General features: G+C 35.1%; 2 protein-coding genes and 1 long non-coding RNA gene across 8 annotated transcripts in view; 2 read left to right on the forward strand and 1 right to left on the reverse strand.

The window, feature by feature from the left end:
* LOC127986304 (apolipoprotein L3-like) overlaps positions 1-23310 on the reverse strand; it is a 540496-nt gene that overhangs the window by 344377 nt on the left and 172809 nt on the right. The gene's annotated exons all lie outside the window — the stretch shown is intronic.
* Positions 1-23310, forward strand: part of LOC127986321 (tumor necrosis factor receptor superfamily member 14) — a 51622-nt gene that overhangs the window by 25618 nt on the left and 2694 nt on the right. The window contains exon 1 of one of the 6 annotated variants that reach the window (XM_052588607.1): positions 20548-20664. The exons of the other annotated variants lie outside the window; for them this stretch is intronic. The gene's annotated coding sequence lies outside the window, so the exon portion shown is untranslated. Of the gene's footprint in view, positions 1-20547; positions 20665-23310 lie in introns of those variants that run through there. 6 annotated transcript variants of the gene reach the window in all.
* Positions 8883-15333, forward strand: LOC127986371 (uncharacterized). The gene is made up of 4 exons (XR_008160839.1): positions 8883-8941; positions 9860-9921; positions 13640-13826; positions 14044-15333. It is a non-coding gene; the product is annotated as an uncharacterized LOC127986371 (long non-coding RNA).

Raw genomic sequence — 23310 nt, forward strand, 5'->3', positions numbered from 1 at the left:
AAAAAGATCTTAGATTAGTTCTGAAGTGTTCGCGGTGTTTTGAAATGTAAATTACAAAAACATTGGTGTATGTTCTCTGGAAAAATCAACAGTAATTGATCCGCCTTTATTTATGTACAGTATTGTAGACGTTAGCCTTTATTTATGTATTTATGTACAGTATTGTAGACGTTATTACATAATTATCTGAAATATATGCTACAGTAAGAGCGCCTGCATGGTCCATCAGATGCCTGTCAAAGTTGAGTTTGTTACTATAGCAACAGTAAAACTGTCATGACGTTATAACGAGAAAACATCTTTCTGAATCTTGTCTGAATACTTACTGTAGGACCATGTGATATTTCAGTTTTTCTTCTTAATAAATGTGCAAAAATGTCAACAATTGTGTTTTTCTGTCAATATGGGGTGCTGTGTGTACATTAATGAGAAAAAAAAACTTAAATGATTTTAGCAAATGACTGCAATATAACAAAGAGTGAAATATTTAAGGGGGTCTGAATACTTTCTGTACCCACTGAATATACATTAGCATAAATTAAAGGGCGAAAAACTGGTGAATTATTTTCTTTATTAGTGCTACTACTTAATTTAAGGTCATGTTTTAATATGACATTAATGTTTAAAAAAACCTTTGGGGCTGAACAATGTTACTCCATAAGTTCACTGTATTAATAGATCTGATTTAAATGACTGTAATATCTGATATGACGTTCATGTGATCTGCTGTAATATTAATAATCTCCAGTAGAGAGCGACACTTGACTGTATGAAATATGAAATCATGTTCATCTGCATTATATTTCTGAGTTCATACAGTCAGAGCTCAGATGTGTGTTTTCATGATTTCTGTGATCCTGTATTTCAGCAGATATCATCTACAGTATGAACTACAGCAGTACAGATTATTACAGTAACTCATAGTTCATATTTATTTACAATTCATTATAGTAATATTTTATTACATAATGTACAGTGTGGGGACATGACCAGAACAAAGGCAGGGAGACACTCAAGTCAAAAAGAGAGTTTATTGACTCACATCTACATTAAAGTTGATCGTCCTCACAGAGACCCACACCAGAACTAACTCCTGAGAGGTCAAGTACGCCCCTTTTACACTCGAGGGTCAAACCATCCCAAATTACAGGAAAACACTTCCCCCCGAACCATGCTGCAGTCATGAGCCCGGAGGAAAAAACTGATCAACTTTGAAAAAGTAACTACAAAATAAACCTTTTCGGTGTCTCTTTTCCATGACCGAATGTGCAGCTTAGCACAACAAACACACAATAGAAAACAAACATTCATATCAATAATGTAAAATAAACAAATACTGTATAAACCAGAAAAAAAGGGCATAGCCCAAAGAATAAAAATACAGTAAAAAGCTGATGATATGTTAGATTACTGTAAAACTGTATCATATTCATTCAGAATTATGTGTACATATACAGTACAGATGAAATAAACTGAACCATTGGTTGTGATCAGATGAGTGTGAAAAAGAGTCCAGGAACTGATCAGACTGTAATCTGATGATGATGAAGATGAAGATGAAGATTATGATGATGATGATGATGATGATGATCAGTCTTCATCTGCTGGTGTCTGGTCTCTGTGATGTTGTGTTTTCTGAATAACATCTGAATGAAACATCACAGGTCCGTCTGGATCACGTGAGACTAGAAATCACAAACATATAGAAATATTCTCATTGGTTTTTTCTATAATCAAAATAATACATCAATGAAACAATCACACATCTGTAAATATGTAGTACATCTAGGTGAGTGCAGAAAGTCTGATGAATCTGTCTGAAAGTGATATTTTATGACAGGAGTGTGACGGTTAAAAGATAATGATCAAACGCTTACAATCTGGCTTTAGTGTCTCCATACTGTTCCATCTCCCAAGTATCTCTCTGCTTTTCTCTTGTGATCCAGTCATTTCTGTTTCATTCCTGTCCTCCATTTCTCTCTCTGTCCTGGTGTTTTGTGGTGGTTCCTGATGCTCCAGCAGATTTCTCTGTGTTTTTGTTTTTTTGTCTACATCTCATTTATACCTATTTTGCAGACAACACAACAAAAACTATTTAGTTCCAGCTAGTGCCAATAATGAATCAAACATCAGTTTATGTCAAACTCAGATGAAGTCGTCCTTTCTTAAAACACAGTGGGGCCAAAATAATTAAAACATTAGTATTTCCAGCAGATATTTATTATTATTATTATTATTATTATTATTATTATTATTATTATTTCTATCTTTTGTTGTAGTGTCTCCTATGAGTTTCCATTTCCAAACATTAATTTGAGACAGACTTTCTGGAAGCGTCTGGGAGACACAGTTGTTCAGATTGAGTCTGTCTCAGTTTGTTCTGTTTCTTCATGTGACTCCAGACAGACTGATGAAGATCAGATCACATCTCTGTGTGCAGCACACACATCTCACTGCATTATTAATATTAATGACACAATCAGTGTTTGGAAACTGATATTTCCATCTGACACACTACAGCAAAAGATAGAAATAACTGACTTCAAACCAGTTTCAGCAGCTGCAAATACTAAGTGTTAGAAATATTATGACCACGACTGTATCATTTTTATTTATGTATTCATATTCTGACAGTATTTTCTGTAAATGAATTAATGATAAACTCAGAGTGATAACCAGATCAATCTAAACCTCCCTCTGGAGAAATGAGTACATAGGCCTATTAAATGAGATAATGCCTCATTTGCATGTTTAAACATAGGATTACCAAAAACTCTTGCTACTCTTAATGTAATCAATCAGGTGATGAAGTACGGTGATGTCTTCTGTCTTGAATTAACATATGAGTGTTTCCAGTGAAATTTCACATAAATACATCTGGAATAAAAGTACTCTTATTTATGAACTCACCGGGGAAATGTGAAATATGAACTGTTCATAGATACACTGAAGAAGAAAAAATTAAGGTAACTGGTTGCAGTCAATTTATTTGAGCAACATTTCAATAAACACATTTATTCGACTAATTAAAATAATAATTATTATAAAGCTAAAATAAATAGTTAGCAACCAAAAATGTATTATATATATTTTTTCAGTGTAATATTGATCATAATTCCTAAGAGACAAATGAAATATATCACATGGAATATCACAATGACAGATTTTACTAGTCTCTGTGTGGTGATGTAAAAAGTGTTTGTGTCTCCAGATTTACACTTCAGTTTCACTGAATACAAACAGCAATGTTCAGATTGAAATAAATCAGTGAAATACAACAAACAATGAAATATAGAAGAGTGTAATGACCTTGTGAAGATCTGAAGAGAGAGACGTGTCCTCTGTGGATCTGAGAGATCTGCTGCTGGTTTATATACAGTAGATGTGATCAGAGGAGAGAGAGTTTAACTCACACAATAGAGAAGAGCTCTGCTGCTGGTTTATATACAGTAGATGTGATCAGAGGAGAGAGAGTTTAACTCACACAATAGAGAAGAGCTCTGCTGCTGGTTATATACAGTAGATGTGATCAGAGGAGAGAGAGTTTAACTTACACAATAGAGAAGAGCTCTGCTGCTGGTTATATACAGTAGATGTGATCAGAGGAGAGAGAGTTTAACTTACACAATAGAGAAGAGATCTGCTGCTGGTTTATATACAGTAGATGTGTTCAGAGGAGAGAGAGTTTAACTTACACAATAGAGAAGAGCTCTGCTGCTGGTTATATACAGATGGTGATCAGAGGAGGAGTCTAAATTAGACAATAGGGAAGAGGTTCTCCAGGTTCCTGTTTTCTCAGGCTTCTCCAACTGGTTCTCCAGTTTAAAGTCACGCCTTATGACAACATCTCACACATCTGTCAAATTGATTGATGGGTTGTTGTCACTTTATTCTAACAATTAGCAAAAACAATTTTCAGCCTGAAGCACTGCTCTCAGGATGTATAATAATAATAATAATAATAATAATAATAACAATAATATTCATTGGGATGGGTTTCAGTTGTACTGTACTGTACTTGTACTGGAGTCCATCAGTGTGTTTTAATAGAGATCCTGATATCTAAAGTCCATTACGGTTCATTATCTACAGAAGAGCCAAGACTGATGACTGATATAATGCTGAGAAACTCATTTCATAATGTAAAACAAACAATGCACAAATTATTGAAATATAAAGAACACAATATTTACACAATTTACAGAAAGCATGAATTTTAATAAATGAAATTATCTAAAAAGATGCTCATGATGCACTGACGAACAGAGAGTGTATGTACAATCATATTTTCTAGAGACATTAGGGAGAAATTACAGTTCTTCTGTTCAGTAACACACTAATGGCTCATATTCATAATCTGAAACTGACCAATAAACCTGATAAATCAGTCTGTCATCTGTCATCATCTTGTGCACGATCACTTTATACTTGATCTTAAGCTGTTCTTTAAACATGTGCCCTTTGCAAACATAATGATGTGATACATTATTGACTTCAGCAAACTTTCAATTCCCTGTTATAATATCAAATACAAATAATGAAATACAAAGGAAACAAAGTGAGAAAATACTGAGCAGTGATTCAGACAGGATCCTACAGACTGATCTGGTTGAGTCTTCAGCAGGATCCTGTGAAAGAGCTGTTTGTGCTGCAGTCATCAAGTCTGATTCAGGAATCACTTTATTAAACCTAAACATCGAATGTGTAACTAATAAATATATTTGGTCATTTTTAGTATATGTACTGACAATATCAAAATTCACTGCATGAAGATCAATTCTTGTGAATTAAGTGATTATTGTGTAAAAAAATTGTGTGTGTGTGTGTGTGTGTGTACACACTTTGGATGGGTTAAATGCAGAGCACGAATTCTGAGTATGGGTCACCTTACTAGGCTGTGTATGTCACGTCATTCACTAAATTTCTTGATGCATCGATTACAAACCCTGACGATTCATCTGCATCAATCTTGAAACATCATTTTTGAATCGGGATTCGCCGATCTCGGACAGTAATCCAAAAAATAAAGTGCTATATAAATAAAAGTGACCTGTCTTGATTCTGATCCCATAGGAACCCCGACATTTTTCAATCTAATTTATCGACAACAGTTTTAAAATATCACCAATTTCCTGCAAATCTTTAATGGAGATGTGCCTACACTTGTCACTGAAAAAAACACACATTAGTTATGTACAAAACAATATGTGTATTGAATGTTCTCTCCCAGCAGCAGTATAAGATCATTTTCGGTCTGTCATTCACCACTGCGTCACCAGTGTTGGGCGAGTTACTCTGAAAATCTAATCAAATGACTGATAACTGATTACTCCTTGTAAAAGTAATCATGTTATTATTCTGATTACTTTATTTCAAAAGTAGTTAGTTACATTACAATTTACATAAAACATTTCTCTGTGAAATTTATGAAATCCCAGCATACACGCTCCTGATAAATATTTGTTATTAAAGCATCAACATTCACAGAACACAAGCGGATGCTGTGTGCATGGTTTGGCAGAATGCAAGCAAAGAGCTCTGCAATTATAATTTTTAAAAGACATCTCAGTTCATTGCAATCTCACAAATCTTTGTTATAACACAATAAACATATGCATAATTAATATTTCTTAACGTCTACAATTCATGTGTTATAACAAGAGGAAAGTACGGTGGCTGAGAGAGCTCAACGCGCTGCAACTTAAGAAAACACATGCAAATTGAAAAAACACCAGCAAATGAAGAAAACATCATCAGTTTGACAACACAAGTGCTGCAAATCCTCACAACATATGCATATTAAATAGCGCGTTTCGTTATATGCATGTGTTGTGATGATTTGCAACACCTGTGTTGTCAAACTGATGAAGATGTTTTCTTCATTTGCTGGTATTTTTTCAATTTGCACGTGTTTTCTTAAGTTGCAGTGCATTGAGCTCTCTCGGCCACCGTAGGAAAGTGAAAGTGATGTGACATACAGCCAAGTATGGTGACCCATACTCAGAATTCATGCTCTGCATTTAACTCATCCAAAGTGCACACACACACACACACACACACACTGTGAACACACACCCCGAGCAGTGTTCATCATTCATGCTGTGGCGTTGGGGAGCAGTTGGGGGTTCAGTGTCTTACTCAAGGGTATCTCAGTCGTGGTATTGACAGCCCGAGACTCGAACCCACAACGCTAGGGTTAGGAGTCAAACTCTCACCACTAAGCCAAGACTGCCAAAATGTGAGCATGCAAATTTCAGCACTGCATTGCTCAACGCTGCAAACACGCGTTATAACCTAATTAGCCTGCTAATCTTTTATATTTTATATCCACCCCCACAGTAAATCTTGGGGACATATTCATATAATCTTATTCACTTTCTGTGGAAGCACACGTCTGTTCTTAGAAATAAATATGAATCTTAGATTTTGACTCCTTAAATAATAATTTTAAAATTAACTGGTTAAAGCAGTATTTAACAAATCCTGATTAATTTAGGAATATCCCTCCTAATAATGTTTCCTCTATAGGTGGGAGTCTCCTCTTCATAAACATTTTGAGATTAAAAAAAAAAAAAAAAATATCACAATGAACTAGTTGGCAGTTGTTTTAAATTATTTTAATGGATTTGCAAACTCCTACATTTTAATTTTACTGTCAGATGGCCAAATAAACATTTACCTGAACTTTAGCTTCAGCTAAAACTTACCATTTTTAATTTTACTGTGATTTGGAAAACTATGTTTTCTTTTTTTTTTTTTTTTTCTTTTTTTTTTTTTAATAAAGCAATGTACAGTGAGACACAAGATTATTTACAAGACATTACTTTTACACATAATTATAATGTAAAGAACTATATTGACACTAATATCTTTCTAGTAATCTATTAGTCTGCATTCACATTGATCATATCTATCTTGAGATGTCATGTTTTTGTCTGGTGCTACTCTATCAGCTGCAGCTTCAATCTGAATCACACATTTATATGAAGATAATATCACTCTCATAACTTTACAGACTGTAATGATCTGCATGAAAAACAATACTTTTATTCAACAGATTATAATTATATTGCACTGAAAGTGTGATAGACTGCTCACTTTATAATAACTAGAAATCTGTCACTCATCTCACTTCAGTTCACGATCTCACAAGTGAATAATAATAATAATAATAATAATAATGATGATGATGATGATGGTATTTCCTTCAGTAGAGCTGCTCAGAAATCAATGTTTTAAAACAATATGTATTAAATAAAGTGCTGTAGAAATCAATATGACTTGATTCGAGCTCAACAGCGTCAACAGAATATATTCACAGACAGTAATAACAATAAATACAACACATCGTTTGATATGATCATAGACACTTACAGAATAATCCGATGTAATATCCCATTCCAAGTATGCCAGAATGCAGTCTGGACGATGGGGCGGAGCGACACATCGACCTAGGCGTTTATTGGTTTATGATTAAAATGAGCTTATTGTTGTACAGATGATGAGGTGACGATTTTACAGCTTATTGGTATATATATATATATATATATATATGTATATGTAAATGTGTGTGTGTGTGTGTGTGTGTGTGTGTAACAAATTGTCACCAGTCTCTGAATGCAACCAATAATTTACTGAACATTCCCTTAGCGCCTACGAAAATTTACCATGGTTTTGCTACAAAAACTAGTTAAGATATGGTGTTTTTATGGTTACAAAACATAGTAATTCATATGCCAACAAATATTTTACTACAATAAATCCATTGATACTTCTTTCAAGGAAGGAACACAGGTTCTAAAGAACTTGAGCCCAAAACCACTCGTCACTTTTTCTGTTATTTGTTTTCTGAACTGCACTACTGAAAATGTATGTAGTTAACCCGCTTCTTTATAGAAACATAATACATTTAATCAACCCTTTAAACACTTTATAATAGGGCTGCTCCGATCACAATCGGCCGATGTAGTACCCTGACCGTCTGGTTAGGGGAGATATAGAGTTAATAAAAGACACAGGACAGCTGCTGCAATATCTTCTGAGTGTATTGTCTGACATTGATGCAAATAATTCTGCATTCTCATATGTCATATAAAACGTATAACAACATATCTCTTTTAGAGAAAAACAATATACGGAAAAAATATATAGAATTACTCACAGCTTCTCCACAGGTACTGTTTCCACCAATTAAACAAATAATTTCAATAGAAACTTAAATTACACATTAATACTACTACGTACTGTATATTGCATACAGTATTCACATGTGATACTCTACATTGTAAACATATGTGTCATTTACTATATCTTCAACTCTTTTAAACTTCTTAAATTAGCTTAAGAATTATAGCATGTCAGCAAAACTTATTAAATTATCTCTTTACACACCATTAGTACGAACACATATTACACTTTCTCTTATGAACCAACAGATTACTTTTTTTTAAGCACTGTCACCTGTAACTTAATTGTTAAATTAGTTCTTAAAAACACCAATATGGTATTCATTCACTCCGTTTTCACATTTCTATGACCGCATGGTCTCTACCATCAGTTTAGCATTCACCAGTTGTACACGTGATACACACGCGGTAAACTTAAACCGAACTTTTAGACATATATACACAATGAATACACTTCAATGACACTTGCCATTTTTTTACAGCCTTGACTTATATGAAGTGTATTTCCACTACAATTTACTAGTATCATACCTGGTTAGGGGAGATATAGAGTTAATAAAAGACACAGGACACGGAGCTGCTGCAATATCTTCTGAGTCTCTGTATTGAAGTGCACCCCCTCCCCCAGCAGGTGAAAGTCATATTAAAATAGAGAAGTAGGATTGAAGTTCCTCCTTTTGTTCATTTAAAAAGGCTCCCCATGTAGTTCAGATGTCAGAGCTGCATGATGATTCCTCTTATTGGCTCAACACAAGGTAATTAAAACACTTTTTAATCTTTTTTTTAAGTAACGATCTTCCATACTAGGCAAGGAATTCCAATCACCATCATCCAAAATCATACACTATGCATTAACGGCATTCAGTTTATTTTTCAATGACAACAACATATTCTAATGACACTAATTATTATATATTTTTATATTTTTATATATTATATATTATATATATTTTTGTAACCACCACACATACACATGGCTTTATGAATCAGAAAACCTTTGTACGAACGCAAAATGTAGCTCTTGTGCATACGCACACATTAAGGATGAAATCTTAAGAAGTTTTATACACGAGTCCCCAGGAATAAAATGACTCGACTGTCTGTGTCTCATTATTGACTGAACGTCCTGTTAATAAATCCAGCTTTTGGTTGTTTCTCAAAACAGAATTTAAATCAGTATTTATTGTCAGATACGATGACCTTGTGAGCTGTAAACATAATATACAGTAGAAATTAATAAATACATAAGATGAAATGAAAGATAGATTAGGAGACAAACCAGAGCGGAGGAGAAATACAACAAGGTTTTTGTGGCAAACTTTTGTGAAAACGTTTTCAGAAATTCTTGAAATCTTTGATGAGCTCAGCACAGAGAGGAATAGAGAAGTGCTTAATGTTTTATAGCATATACTAATAATTTTATATGTATAAAATTAATACCTTGTTTTTTTTTTTTGTTTTTTTTGCAATGATGCACTACTTTCAATAATTAAATCATTTTAATTGATATAAAAATGGAAACTGTTTATGCCTTTAGATCAATCTAATTATTATACATCGTGACAGGACAAAGGTTGTGGAACAGAAACTGAGGCGTGAGTTAAGTGTGTGATTTCGGTCATATTAAAACAGAGAAGTAGGATTGAAGTTCCTCCTTTTGTTCATTTAAAAAGGCTCCCCATGTAGTTCAGATGTCAGAGCTGCATGATGATTCCTCTTATTGGCTCAACACAAGGTAATTAAAACACTTTTTAATCTTTTTTTTTATTGTTTTGTATAGTTATTTGTATTCATTAATTAATCTCAATCTGGACATTTCTGTTTGTGCAATGTAAACCTGTATTACACAATATGAACAACAAATTAAAACTTCTCTTAACTCTACATTGAATCTCTGAACGTTTTGGAACAGATACAGAACAAAGGCAGAATTTACAAGACAGTATGGCATCGGAGAGCAAATATGGAGAAATAAAAACTTGCAGGATAATTAAACTGATAGGAAAGAGAAATATGGCGAACAAAAGTCGGATATGCCAATCCATTTATTGTCCATCTGGCATTGCAAATAACAAAATAAAACAAAGGAAAAACATAACTTAAACGTAACTTCGTTTCTTCATTAGGGGAGACCGGGTATGGTTGTAACACTTTTTTCTTCAGCGCCTAAAATTACCTTTTTTTGTGGGCTAAACGTCTAAAACTTCTAGGCAAAGTACCCACATGTTTATACTATAAATGGCAACAATTTAAATTTATTCAACTATATCACAGACTTTGTGAGATGATGACAAATACAAGGTGGTCCTTTGTTACAACCTACCCCACTACTGGGGTAGGTTGTAACACATACTGGGGTAAGTTGTAACAGGTAGACAAAGTATACAAAAACTAAGGGTACTCCAAGTGATATGCCACAACAACAGTTTTATTTTAAATGAATGGCTGCAACAATAAATATGTGTGAATATGGGGAGTGTATGAGCATATTTTGTGTGTTTTTGTGCATGTGTGCCTTTGTGTGTGTGTGCATGTCTGTACGTGCACATTCATGTGTGTGTCTGTGTGTGTGTGTGTGTGAGCAAATTAACAGACGTATGTTTATCCCCACTCCAGAGAATGAACAAATGAAATTCATTCTTTACCAGTCACAATTGAGTTTTCGTCAAGGGGTGTGTCCCTGGCGGCCTGACAAAGTTTGATGTTTCGCCGTGAAAGAGGAAGTTGCTGTAACTCAGGCAAGCAATGTCCGATCTTCCCCAAACTTCACACGTGTGATAGGTGTTCTGTTCTGAACAAACACCCATGACCAAATTCAGTAATAGTCATAGCGCCACCTGCTGGTAACAGGAAGTGACAAGGTTAACACTGTTATGGACTTCTAGGAACATATTAAAAAGCATCAACAAGTGTTAAATAGGCTGGCAACATACTAGATACATACTAATACATGCTAGCAACATTAGCTAAGTGCTAAAGCATGCTAATAATGTAGTGAAAAGGAAGTTGCTGTAACTCAGGCAAGCAATGTCCGATCTTCCCCAAACTTCACACATGTGATAGGTGTTCTGTCCTGAACAAACACCCATGGCCAAATTCAGTTATAGTCATAGCGCCACCTGCTGGTAACAGGAAGTGACAAGGTTAACACTGTTATGGACTTCTAAGAACAAATTAAAAATTGTCAATAAGTGTTAAATAGGCTGGCAACATGCTAGAGGCATAATAAAACATGCTAGCAACACTTTGCTAAGTGTTAAAGCATTCTACTAAGGCATTGAATAAGGAAGTTGTTGTAACTCAAGCTAGCAACGTCCGATCTGCCCCAAACTTTTGACAAGAGTCCCGTACTGAACACATCAGCATGCCCGTATTCAGTTATAGTCATAGCCCCACCTGCTGGCAACAGGAACAGGTGTCATGTTTAACAATTTTATGCACTATTTGCAACACCATACAATTTGCCATTGTGTGCTAATCATGCTAGAAATATTTTCAAACATTCTAACAACACTTACTATGTGCTAAAGGATGCTATTAATACAATGAAACAGGAAGTTGTTGTAACTCATGCATACAATTCCCAATCTGACCCAAACTTCACATGTTTTATAAGAGTCCTGGCCTGAACACAACTAAAGTCCAATATTCAATTATAAGTATGGCGACGCCTGCTGGCAACAGGAATGACTTATTTCATACTAACTTAAACATGAGATGTCTGATCTGCCTGAAACTTTGCATGTTTGGTAAGAGTCCTGGCCTAAAGACATTTACATGACGATATTCAGTTATAATCATAACGCCACATGTGGCAGCAGGAAATGTGGCAAAAATATTTACTATTTTATAAGCATATGGCCCAACGTTCACGGTTCCTCCTATGGGCACCGGGTGGTGGTGAGCCCGGGTGCGAGGGCCCGTTCATCGCTGCTTGCAGCTTTAATTGTTTGTTCTGTTTAAAAGGATTCTTTAGGTAAATTGCAGTTATGATCCTGTATTTCCCATCATGCCCTGGGGCATGAATAATTAAAAAGCTTATTTTATTTAACTTTCTTCGAGTAGTATTTACACTGTTTTATGGTTGCTTTTTTTTTTTAGTTTTGTTTTTAGGAGTTTTTTTTCTACTCTAAATGATCCATTCACACTCAGACACTGTTCACTGATTGTTACCATCATTGTGTGTGGTGCACCATGTATTGAGCTCTCTGAGATCATTTAGCTATTCATTTTATTGAATGAGCATATTATCTTTAAAAAATAACAGACTGTCTACTTTGTGTATTACATAATTTAATTAATTCCATTCTTAAGTTTTACTTGAAATATGTGTGTACAAAAGAAAGGAAAATAATGAAAATAAATTTGACTTTTGGTTGAATTATAGATACCGCACTTTTCCAATAGGTAACATAGCTGTCTCAACATTTCAAAACAAAGAAATATATATAAAAAAAAAAAATCAGCTAGGTTCAGTTTAGAATTGTGTACTTTGAAATGTGGACTGGTTCTTTGTTCTCTTTTCTGTGCTGTGAACCAACCAATCAGCAAGAGCAACCTCCTGAAACCAAGCTCTGATTGGCTGGTTGTGCTGAGTCTGTGGTTATAAAGGTTCAGATCCTTATACTGAAGCTCATAAAGCTCAAACACAGCAGAGATATTGTATCTTTCATCTCCTCAGCTCGTGACAAGGTAATTAAAACATGTTTATTTATCTTTTCTTTTTTTGTGTGAAGTTTTTTATTAATTAATTCATTCATTACTGATGGATTTTAGTATGAAAGTGAAATGTCAAAATGCACACTTACCATATGCACACATCACACTACAACTAATGATGAGTGATCAATGTAAACAAATGACAGAATGATGATTTTAGGGTAAACTGTACCTTTCATTTTCTTCTCTTCTGTCTTTTGAGAGCTAAACTCAAAACTGAATGATTAACTGTGTCTTGAATTAGTTTTCTGCTTCTACGTTATATTAGGTGTCTTTCAGATGTAGTTACACCAAAAGCACTAATAGTCATGTGCAGTGCACTTTATCTTCATACTGTAATGCTGTTGAGGCTGATATGGTTAGGTTAGACAGGTTTAGTGGTCTGGTTATGGTTAAGAGTGGGTTAAGTGGTAGTTATAAGGTTATCAGTATATTTCCAGATGGATTTACAGAAATAAATTCCATTAATTTCAAAATGAAGTTTTATTATGATTATTATTATTATATCCTTATAAGTATGTACAGCATAGTAAGTGAATTGTATCAAATGATGAATTTAAATGTTAGTACATTACAGCTGTGAGTCAGTTTATTTCCAGTTAACTGTTGATAATTATGTGACTGCTATAAACACACAGAAGACAGTATCATCTGAACTTGCTCCTGAACTGACACCACTGACTTTAACTGATGTGTTTTAACACAATGTGTTTGTGATCTGTGTGTTTTAACAGATTCAGATGTTGTGTAGAACAGGAATAATGAGAGAAAACTGCTGGAGCATCAGAAACCACAGACGAGGAAGAAACAACAGCACAGAGAGAGAAATGGAGGATAGAAATGAGACACAAACCTGTGGATCACAAGAGAAAAGAAGAAGACTTGTTAGATGGAAGAGTATGGAGAAATTAAAACCAAAGTGTAAGTGTGTGTTTATTGTGGACCTTTTAGTTTTGCTAGAAATCATTTTTACATTTATCAGATTCATCAGATGTTCTGCAGTCACAGATGAATTAATATTTACAGATGTGCGGTTGTGTGTAATTGACAGAATGGTTATTGATCAAGAACATTATAAACATAATAAATTCCAAACAATGAATTTGAGGATAATCTGATATATATTTGTGATTTCTAGTCTGAGATGATCGAGATGATTCTGCTGTCAAATCAAACCAAAACTCTTCATTGTGTTCTCAACAACACATTACATCACTGAGACACCAGCAGCTGAAGACCTCATCTTCATCATCATCATCATCATCATCATCATCAGGAGAGTCCAGCTACTAAAGACTGAAGATCATCACACAGACTCCATTAACTCTTTCTCAGACTCATCTGATCACAGACACTCTTCCTCAGATCTGTGTCTGTATTCTGCACTTTACTGACAACACTCTGCACATCACAGTTCCCTGGATTTGACAGTGATTTATATCATTTAAGACATGGAGACACTCTGTGAAAACACAAGATAAGACAAGACCAAGTACAAACAAAACAAACACACATCTTGTTAAATGACTTCAGTTCACCTTTGGATTGAGGAAACTGAAGCAGCTGATGGAAACACAAGATAAGACAAGAGACCAAGTACAATCACAGAAAAACCACGGACTAAACCAGGACTCACACAAGATCTTCATACACTGCCTACCACTGAGCCACAATATATCCATGCAAATATATAGTCCTATTTGTAAATTATTTTATACTATTTTTATTTTGTACAATGTACATTTGTATTTTCACACTAACAAGAAGTAATATTCACTATGTATTTTAGACAGCATTGTATTAAATAGTGTTACAATGTTATCTGGCTTTCTTCTGCTACATTTGACTTGAGCCAATCACCTGAGCTGTAAATGTCACATGACCATACAGTTCTGGAGCTGCTGGGAAATTATGTAGACAGCAGACAGGACAATAAAGTATGCTTCACACTTTAAGGTCGCACACGCAAACGCAGCAGTAGGTCACTGAAACACTTCTGAAAACGTCTGCCAGGATGAAGATCTGTTGGTTAGAGTATCTCAGGCAGAACTTTACAAAAGGTCATTTCAACAAGCTCTGGATTAACAATATAATAAATCAGTGTTATTCCTTCAGTAGTACAGATTCTACAAATCATTTAATTCCAGTTCATATTTAACTATTCTCTAAAGTTTATAATACATTGTGAAGAAATAATAAATCATTATTTTCAGTGTTTTAAATGAATATAGTGTGGCATACAGCAATTTATATATAAAAATATGCACTATATGAAAAACCATACAGTATAACACATTCATCTACTACTGCATATCTTATCTAATAAACTGATAATAAAAGACATACACGACTCAATAAGTGTCTGAATTTGATAAATATTCTGCTGTTAGACAAAAGGAACAACCTCTTTCTAAAGAGAGAAAGTGTTTGTAACACACAGCTGTAGATGTTATAGTTTACTGCATCATTTCTACAGTTTAAGCTTTATTCTCTGTATATGATATATCATATTTTACCTTTATAATCCTCTATCAGTAATATAGCTTGCACCAGAAGATATGTTGCCATAAGATAATGGCACTTGGATGGTTTCATTCAAAATGGCATCCTGTATATTGATTTAATCATTAATATAGATATTTAGCCGGGTGTATTCCAGAAAACACAGTGAACTTACTGTCAGCTAATCCCAGAACTTTCAGTTGATTAACCCCAAACCTTTCTTATTAAAGTTGAATTATTGGAGTTGATTAAGACTAGAGACATTCTCAACAGAGCGACGATAGCTATGGAAACTTTAAATGTGATGTAATGTATTTAATATTATGTAATTTATGTAATTTTAGAAGGCAACATTAAATAAATGTACTGTTGAGATAATACATTTACTCTTGCAAAAACTCCTAAAGCTAATAATTAAAAATGAGGGATCATTAAAAATGAAATTTGGTCTTTAAAACAAGATTCCTCCGTGGGACTCGAGACCGGCCACGCTCCTGTTCCAAAAACTCTCGGCTCCACCCCACTCGACACAAAGATAGTTCACTTATGACTCATGATGACTATGACTCAAACAATGAGTCATATTTATGCTTGTATTAAAATGTGTAAAATTAATTTATCTGAGAACAACATTGATAATTTACTCTTTATAGTTTAGTGAGACAGATGAATTATCTTTATTCATGCTAGTAATTATTCTGAGAGCGTTTAAGAAATTGTTAGATTAATGTTAATGTTTTAAAAATGCAAGTTTTGAGGATTATCACAATGTAAATTTACTCCAGTAATTCACTATATTATTATTAATATTTCTGTTATATAAAACTGTGAATTCTTATAAAGTCCACGTGGTTCATTATAAATGCAATGCTCCTGAGAAAGAGAAAGAGAAAGTGAAATGATTTCTGTAATGATTCTTGTATTACTCTTGCTGTCTCCTGCTGGGGGTTTAGATTCAGACAGAACAGTTTCATTTAGTTTTCTCCAACGTTTCATATTCGATTATTTATGCAATTGTGATTTCAGTGTAAATGGTTTCTGATAACAGACTTATGTTATTTATATATATATATATATATATATATATATATATATATATATATATATATATATATATATATATATATATATATATATATATATATATATATATATATATATATATATATATATATATATATATATATATATATATAAATACACGGTTAGTTCTATTTATTCAAGAGCGTTTTTATTTTACTAAAACACAGAGCAGCCTCAGCCATCCATTGGACTCCATCAATAATAATCATACAGAGCCCTCTAGTGGTCAGCATACCCAAACTACAGTAACTTAACATGGACAAAAGACAATCTCTCAACATCTTCCCCTTTTAAAAGTTAGCAATAACAAGATCCCAAACATCTGCATTTTGCAATATTAATTAAATCTTAAATTTTCTTAAATAATATAACAAAAATAAATGCAACAACTTTGTTATCAAATACCATTTTTTCAGTACATCTTAGCAATAGTCTCAGAACGGTGCAGGACGTCACAGGGGTAGACTGCCCTCAGTCCTGAAATAGATTATTCTTCCCTTTTGAACATCATCAGTCTTGAAAGCTAAGAGGCACCTTTATCTCACGGCCCCTGGAAGTTCTTCTCACAGGAGTGGATAGCGGAAGGGGAGACCCTGAGGAAGGACCTTCTGGCTCACTGGTGATTCCAGCGGCGCCGTCACGTCTGACGGTAGGGAACTGCTGTCCTGCTGAGACACTGTAGGCTGAGCACATTGCTGTTCCGCAGGAGGTTCGGTCTCAGGAACAGTCTGGATGTGACGCCTGTTCCGACGAGTCACGTTTCCGTTGGCCATCTCCACGTCCTTCATGTAGACTTGATCCGGGTGGAAGTGGCAGCAATGTCTTTTCTAGAACAGGAACAGTAGTACGGATTTGTCTAGCAGTCATGAGCTGTGCTGGGCTTTCACCTGTTGCTGCGATTGGTGTAGAGCGATAACCCATAAGGGCTAAGCAGGGGTCCAGCTGTTTGAGGATGTACTTGGCAGTCCGAACAGCCCTTTCGGCAGCTCCGTTCGACTGTGGATATTGTGGGCTGGAGGTAATGTGAGTGAAACCATACCTCTGTTTGAAATCTTGGAACTCAGCTGATGTGAACTGTGTCCCGTTGTCAAAGACCAGTTCTAGCGGGATGCCCCATCTCACAAAAATGTGTTTGAGCTTGTTAATAACCTGCTTGCTGGTAATGGTGGTGAGGGAATCAGTCTCAGTGTCTCTAGAGAAATAATCGACAGCGACAAGAAAAGTCTTACCCTCTGACTCGAACAGGTCAAAAGGCAATCCAGGGGAGGGGTTACCAGTGGTTCACGTCTTTGTGTAGGTTTGTGCTCCGTGGAAAAATCACATAATTTCACTTTGTTTGTGATCTGAGCTCCGATGTTTGGCCACCAAACTCTCAACTTGGCTCGCTCCCAACATTTGGTTAGGCCCTGGTGACCTTCGTGCAGTTGGTCCAGGACCCCTGCTCTGAGTACTGCTGGAACTACTGTGTGGTCGTGATATAGGACCAGACTGTCCGACTCTGAGAAGTGACTTCTGGCTGCATAGTATCCATGCAGTGGTGAACCCTCCGTCATTTTGCGAGGCCACCCTTTTCGGATGAATGTGATTACTTTTTGTGTTCGGCATCGCTTTGTGTGACTTTGCGAATTTCCTGGAGCTTGGAAGACTTGATTGGTTTGCTAGCCACCTTAGTGTTCACGTATGCCTTTACTTGCGTTTCTGTTTCAGGCACGTAACTGTCTTTCAGTGGATGTCTGGAGAGTGTATCTGCAACTACTAGCTGCTCACCGGGAACATGTTCAGCAGTGCTAGAGGCATCCAGAGTGGAGAAAACCTTGGCTCCTGCCAGCTTAGGTGTAATATCATCCAGTGTGGGCAAAATATAACGTTTACGCTTCACTCCCTTGTTCAAGCGTTTCAAATCCACAATTCAATTCAATTCAATTCACGTTTATTTGTTTAGCGCTTTTTACAATACAAATCGTTACAAAGCAACTTTACAGAAAATTACGTTTCTACAATATTTAGTAGTAGTTTATGGTGGTGACTGTCAGTTTGTGCAAGTTTGACAGGATTTTTAGAAAAAGTTAATTCAAGACGTAGTCAGCTAGACGATGAACATTATTAACAGCAATTATTATATGATGCAGTCACACTTGTAGCAATATTTGTTAGTTCTGTTGTTGATTCAGGGTTAGCATCATCTGGGGTCCTCTGAGGGTCAGCATCATCTCTTCTCAGGTGTTGTGGATCCAGACTGGAGCTTGTGTAAATCCTAGTTACCAAAACAGAGAAACAAATAGAGACATCATTAGCGTAGCTGCTGTTCAGTAAAATTAATTAGTTTAACCCAAGCTAAAGAATAAGAATGCACATTTGATCAGATGCAACTACACTCACAATTTAAAAGATACATTATTCGAATGCTTGGTGAAAGAGATGTGTTTTTAATCTAGATTTAAACAGAGAGTGTGTCTGGACCCCGAACATTATCAGGAACGCTATTCCAGAGTTTGGGAGCCAAATGTGAGAAAGCTCTACCTCCTTTAGTGGACTTTGCTATCCTAGGAACTATCAAAAGTCCAGTGTTTTGTGACCTTAGGGAGCGTGATGGGTTGTAGCGTGGTAGAAGGCTAGTTAGGTACGCTGGAGCTAAACCATTTAGGGCCTTATAGGTAAGTAATGATAATTTGTAACTGATACAGAACTTAATAGGTAGCCAGTGCAGAGACTGTAAAATTGGGGTAATATGATCACATTTTCTTGACCTCATAAGGACTCTAGCTGCTGTATTTTGGACGACCTGTAGCTTGTTTATTGACGAAGCAGGACAACCACCTAGAAGTGCGTTACAATAGTCCAGTCTAGAGGTCATGAATGCATGAACTAGCTTTTCTGCATCAGAAACAGATAACATGTTTCGTAGCTTGGCAATGTTTCTAAGATGGAAGAATGCAGTTTTTGTAACATTGGAAATATGATTTTCAAAAGACAAGTTGCTGTCTAATATAACACCCAGATTTCTGACTGTAGAAGTAACAGTACATTCGTCTAGTTGCAGATTGTTTTTGGTCCAATATTTAATATCTCTGTCTTATCCGAATTTAATTAGAGAAAATAATTTGTCATCCAATCATTTACATTTTTAACACAGTCTGTTAGCTTAGATAATTGGGAAGTTTCAACCTCGCAGCTGCGTTCTGGACCAACTGCAAGTGATTCAACGATGAATGCTTGAGACCCATAAAATGCAATAATCAAGTCTAGAAGTGATGAAAGCATGGGTAACTATCTATAAATCCTTAAACGAAAGCATAGATTTTAATTTGGCTATTTGCCTTAGTTGAAAAAAGCTGTTCCTCACCACAGCACTTATCTGTTTTTCAAAATTAAGATCAGTGTCAAAAATTACACCTAACGTTTTAGCAAAAGGATGAATGTTTGATGATATGATCTAGATTGATGTTGATATCCGAGACAGCACCTGGGGGGGGGGGGGGGGGAGTGGGGGTCCAAAGACAACAATCTCAGCTTTTACCAATAGATGGCTGCAGAGCTCTATTTACTATTTCACGTTTTTTTTTTTTTGCATGTAATTTAAAATCTACAAATTTAATCTACACTTCAGTTAGTGTCTGTAAGAGAACAACAATTGAACTGTTAACAGAAACAGAAATAAACTGTTATATTACATATCGAGTGCCAATAAGCAAACAACGTGTGTGTGTGTGTGTGTGTGTGTGTGTGTGTGTGTGTGTGTGTGTTTCTGCTTATGTGTGTTCTGTGTTGTTTATGAGCATGCAATTTGTTCCTTTTTTAAGCAGGGCCTCTGGAGTTCTGCTGTTCGCTTGCAAAATAAATGTGCCACTCATAAACTACAAAAACTCTTAGACCTCTAAGACCACCAATTTGTTTTCCTAGTTGTTTGATTGCTCCCCATTTAATATATATATTTAAAAACTAATTCATATTTTGTTACTGCTTTATTTGCTCATTTATTGTTGCATTTTGATATTTTTGTTGGATTCTGATGTTCATGCCAATAAGACAGTAAAAGAAGACACACCAGTTCTGTAACAACAGCAGTCAGTCAGCGCAGTCTGAAACACGCTTCCGGTTTGAACAGATCGCCTCCTACAGGAAGCGTTTTAAACTGCATCACTAACGGTACTCGCAGCACACAGTTACTGACAAAGTAAGTGTAATTCTGGACTTTATGTTTGTGTTACTGGATGGTAATGAATACTGCCGACACTACTGTCTGTAATAATGTCGTTGGTGTTTCACTTTATGATTATTCGTTCATCTCATGAACATGTTGCTAGCTTTGTTGCTTATTTTGCTCGTATTGGCAATATTTCTCTTACATTTATGATTCTTTATAATATCCTGCATTTCTTTCCTTTAATTTAACAATGGGGACGTTGTATAATGTACCTTAAGTTGTTTATTTTTCTTTATATTCCGTTTATATCGAGTATTAGTCTGCTGAACGCGTTTTAAGAAAGTTGTTGATATTGTTTAATTTGAAAAGCGACTTTTACTGTGACAGTAGACACTTCGTTTATTTATTTCTGTGTTATTGTTTATTTCAGAAACTACCTCCAGTGCATAGTCATAGCATAGCATAGTGTGTATATAAGGTGAAGAAAAATGACTCCTGACTTTACTTTCTGTTTAGAGTAACTTAGTGCGGAAGTGGTTAACACAGAGAGGCGCTAACTGAAGCGTTTTTTTTTTGTTTTTTTTTTTTAATATTTCGATAAACAAGTTCATATTAAACAACTTTCATGTTTGTAACACTATTGTCTGTGAGATCCAGTAAGAAGCGTCATGAACAGCGCTGACACACACCAGAAACCAGCAGTTATGACTGTAACAATGTTGTTGTGGTAGAAATACTCGAGTGCATTACATCATTCATTTCAGGGTTTGTACAACCAAAGCACTTATCTATGACTCTCAAACATTTCACACATCTATTTCCAGCACTTTTAAACTCTAATATGATCCAATTTGAATGCAATTTTTAACGGGATAAACAAAATATACTTTGTGGTAAACAAACACTTATATACAATTAAAAAAAATACATCAAATCACAATTGTAAGTGGTAGACAGCAGCAGAGGAGCACTCATTGGCTTAATAGTCATTCATTTCTACTTTTTCTCTATATTTTGAAAAGATAAAATCACTATAAAATATAAAATCATCTAGAAGCCAGATTTTGTCAGAAATGTATTTTTTTGTGTAAGAAGTAAAACAAGTCACAAACATTTCTTCAGTTTGTTAGTAAATCACACATTATCACTGAAGTTGTTCAGTTGTGTATTCTAGAAGAATAACGTTACATTTAATAAGAGTGGAATATATAAATGTTCTGTGTATAAAAAGTAGTTTTTGCACCTGTTACTGTTGTTAGTAAAAGTATGGGATGCATCTTAACTCAAGCTTAGTGCTTTACTGTCAAATCTGTATAAACAATTAACTAAACAAGAAATTAACATAAAATATTATTAGTACCTGCACTTATTATCTAATAACATTGTTATTATGAATTTAAATGCATTCATGCCACCTGAGCCTCATTAAACAGTGTGTACAACCCCGATTCCGAAAAAGTCGGAGCACTGCACAAACTGTGAGTAAAAAAGGAATGGAATAATTTACAAATCTCATAAACTAATATTTCATTCACAATAGAATATAGATAACATATCAAATGTTGAAAGTGAGAAATTTTGAAATGTCATGCCAAATTTTGGCTCATTTTGGATTTCATGAGAGCTACACATTCCAAAAAAGTTGGGACAGGTAGCAATAAGAGGCCGGAGAAGTTAATTGTACATTTAAGGAACAGCTGGAGAACCAATTTGCAACTTATTTGGTTAATAGGGAACATGATTGGGTATAAAAGAGCCTCTCAGAGTGACAGTGTCTCAGAAGTCAAGATGGGCAGAGGATCACCAATTCCCCCAATGCTGCGGCGAAACATAGTGGAGCAATATCAGAAAGGAGTTTCTCAGAGAAAAACTGCAAAGAGTTTGAAGTTATCATCATCTACAGTGCATAATATCATCCAAAGATTCAGAGAATCTGGAACAATCTCTGTGTGTAAGGGTCAAAGCAGGAAAACCATACTGAGAAGAGCTTGCATTTTCCATCATGACAATGCCAGAACACATACTGCATCAATTACAACATCATGGCTGTTTAGAAGAAGGATCCAGGTCTGAAATATCCAGCCTGAAGTCCAGATCTTTCACACATAGAAAACATTTGGTGCATCATAAAGAGGAAGATGTGACAAAGAAGACCTAAGACAGCTGAGCAACTAGAAGCCTGTATTAGACAAGAATGGGACAACATTGCTATTCCTAAACTTGAGCAACTTGTGTCTTCAGTCCCCAGACGTTTGCAGACTGTTATAAAAAGAAGAGCGGATGCCACACAGTGGGAAACATGGCCTTGTCCCAACTTTTTTGAGATGTGTTGATGACATAAAATATAAAATCAACTTAAAATGATAAATTTTCTCAGTTTAAACATTTTATGTCATCTATATTGTACAATAATATAATATATCTGAATAAAATATTGAAATTTGAAACTTCCGCATCATTGCATTTTTTTTTTTTTTTTTTTTTTTTCACAATTTTTACAGTGTCCCAACGTGTCGGGTTTGTATAATGTGAACTAAAGGCATTTTGTAAATGGTCATTCCTCTTGTTTTAAGGAGTTGAGTCTCCTGCTGCTGCATTAATGTATAAAATAATGAGTCAATGTATAATTAGTGTTTAGTTTTGAGACCCATACATTTTAGTAAAATGGATTTAAAA

The sequence above is a fragment of the Carassius gibelio genome, chromosome B21 (assembly GCF_023724105.1).
Source record: "Carassius gibelio isolate Cgi1373 ecotype wild population from Czech Republic chromosome B21, carGib1.2-hapl.c, whole genome shotgun sequence".
NCBI classification, from domain to species: domain Eukaryota; kingdom Metazoa; phylum Chordata; class Actinopteri; order Cypriniformes; family Cyprinidae; genus Carassius; species Carassius gibelio.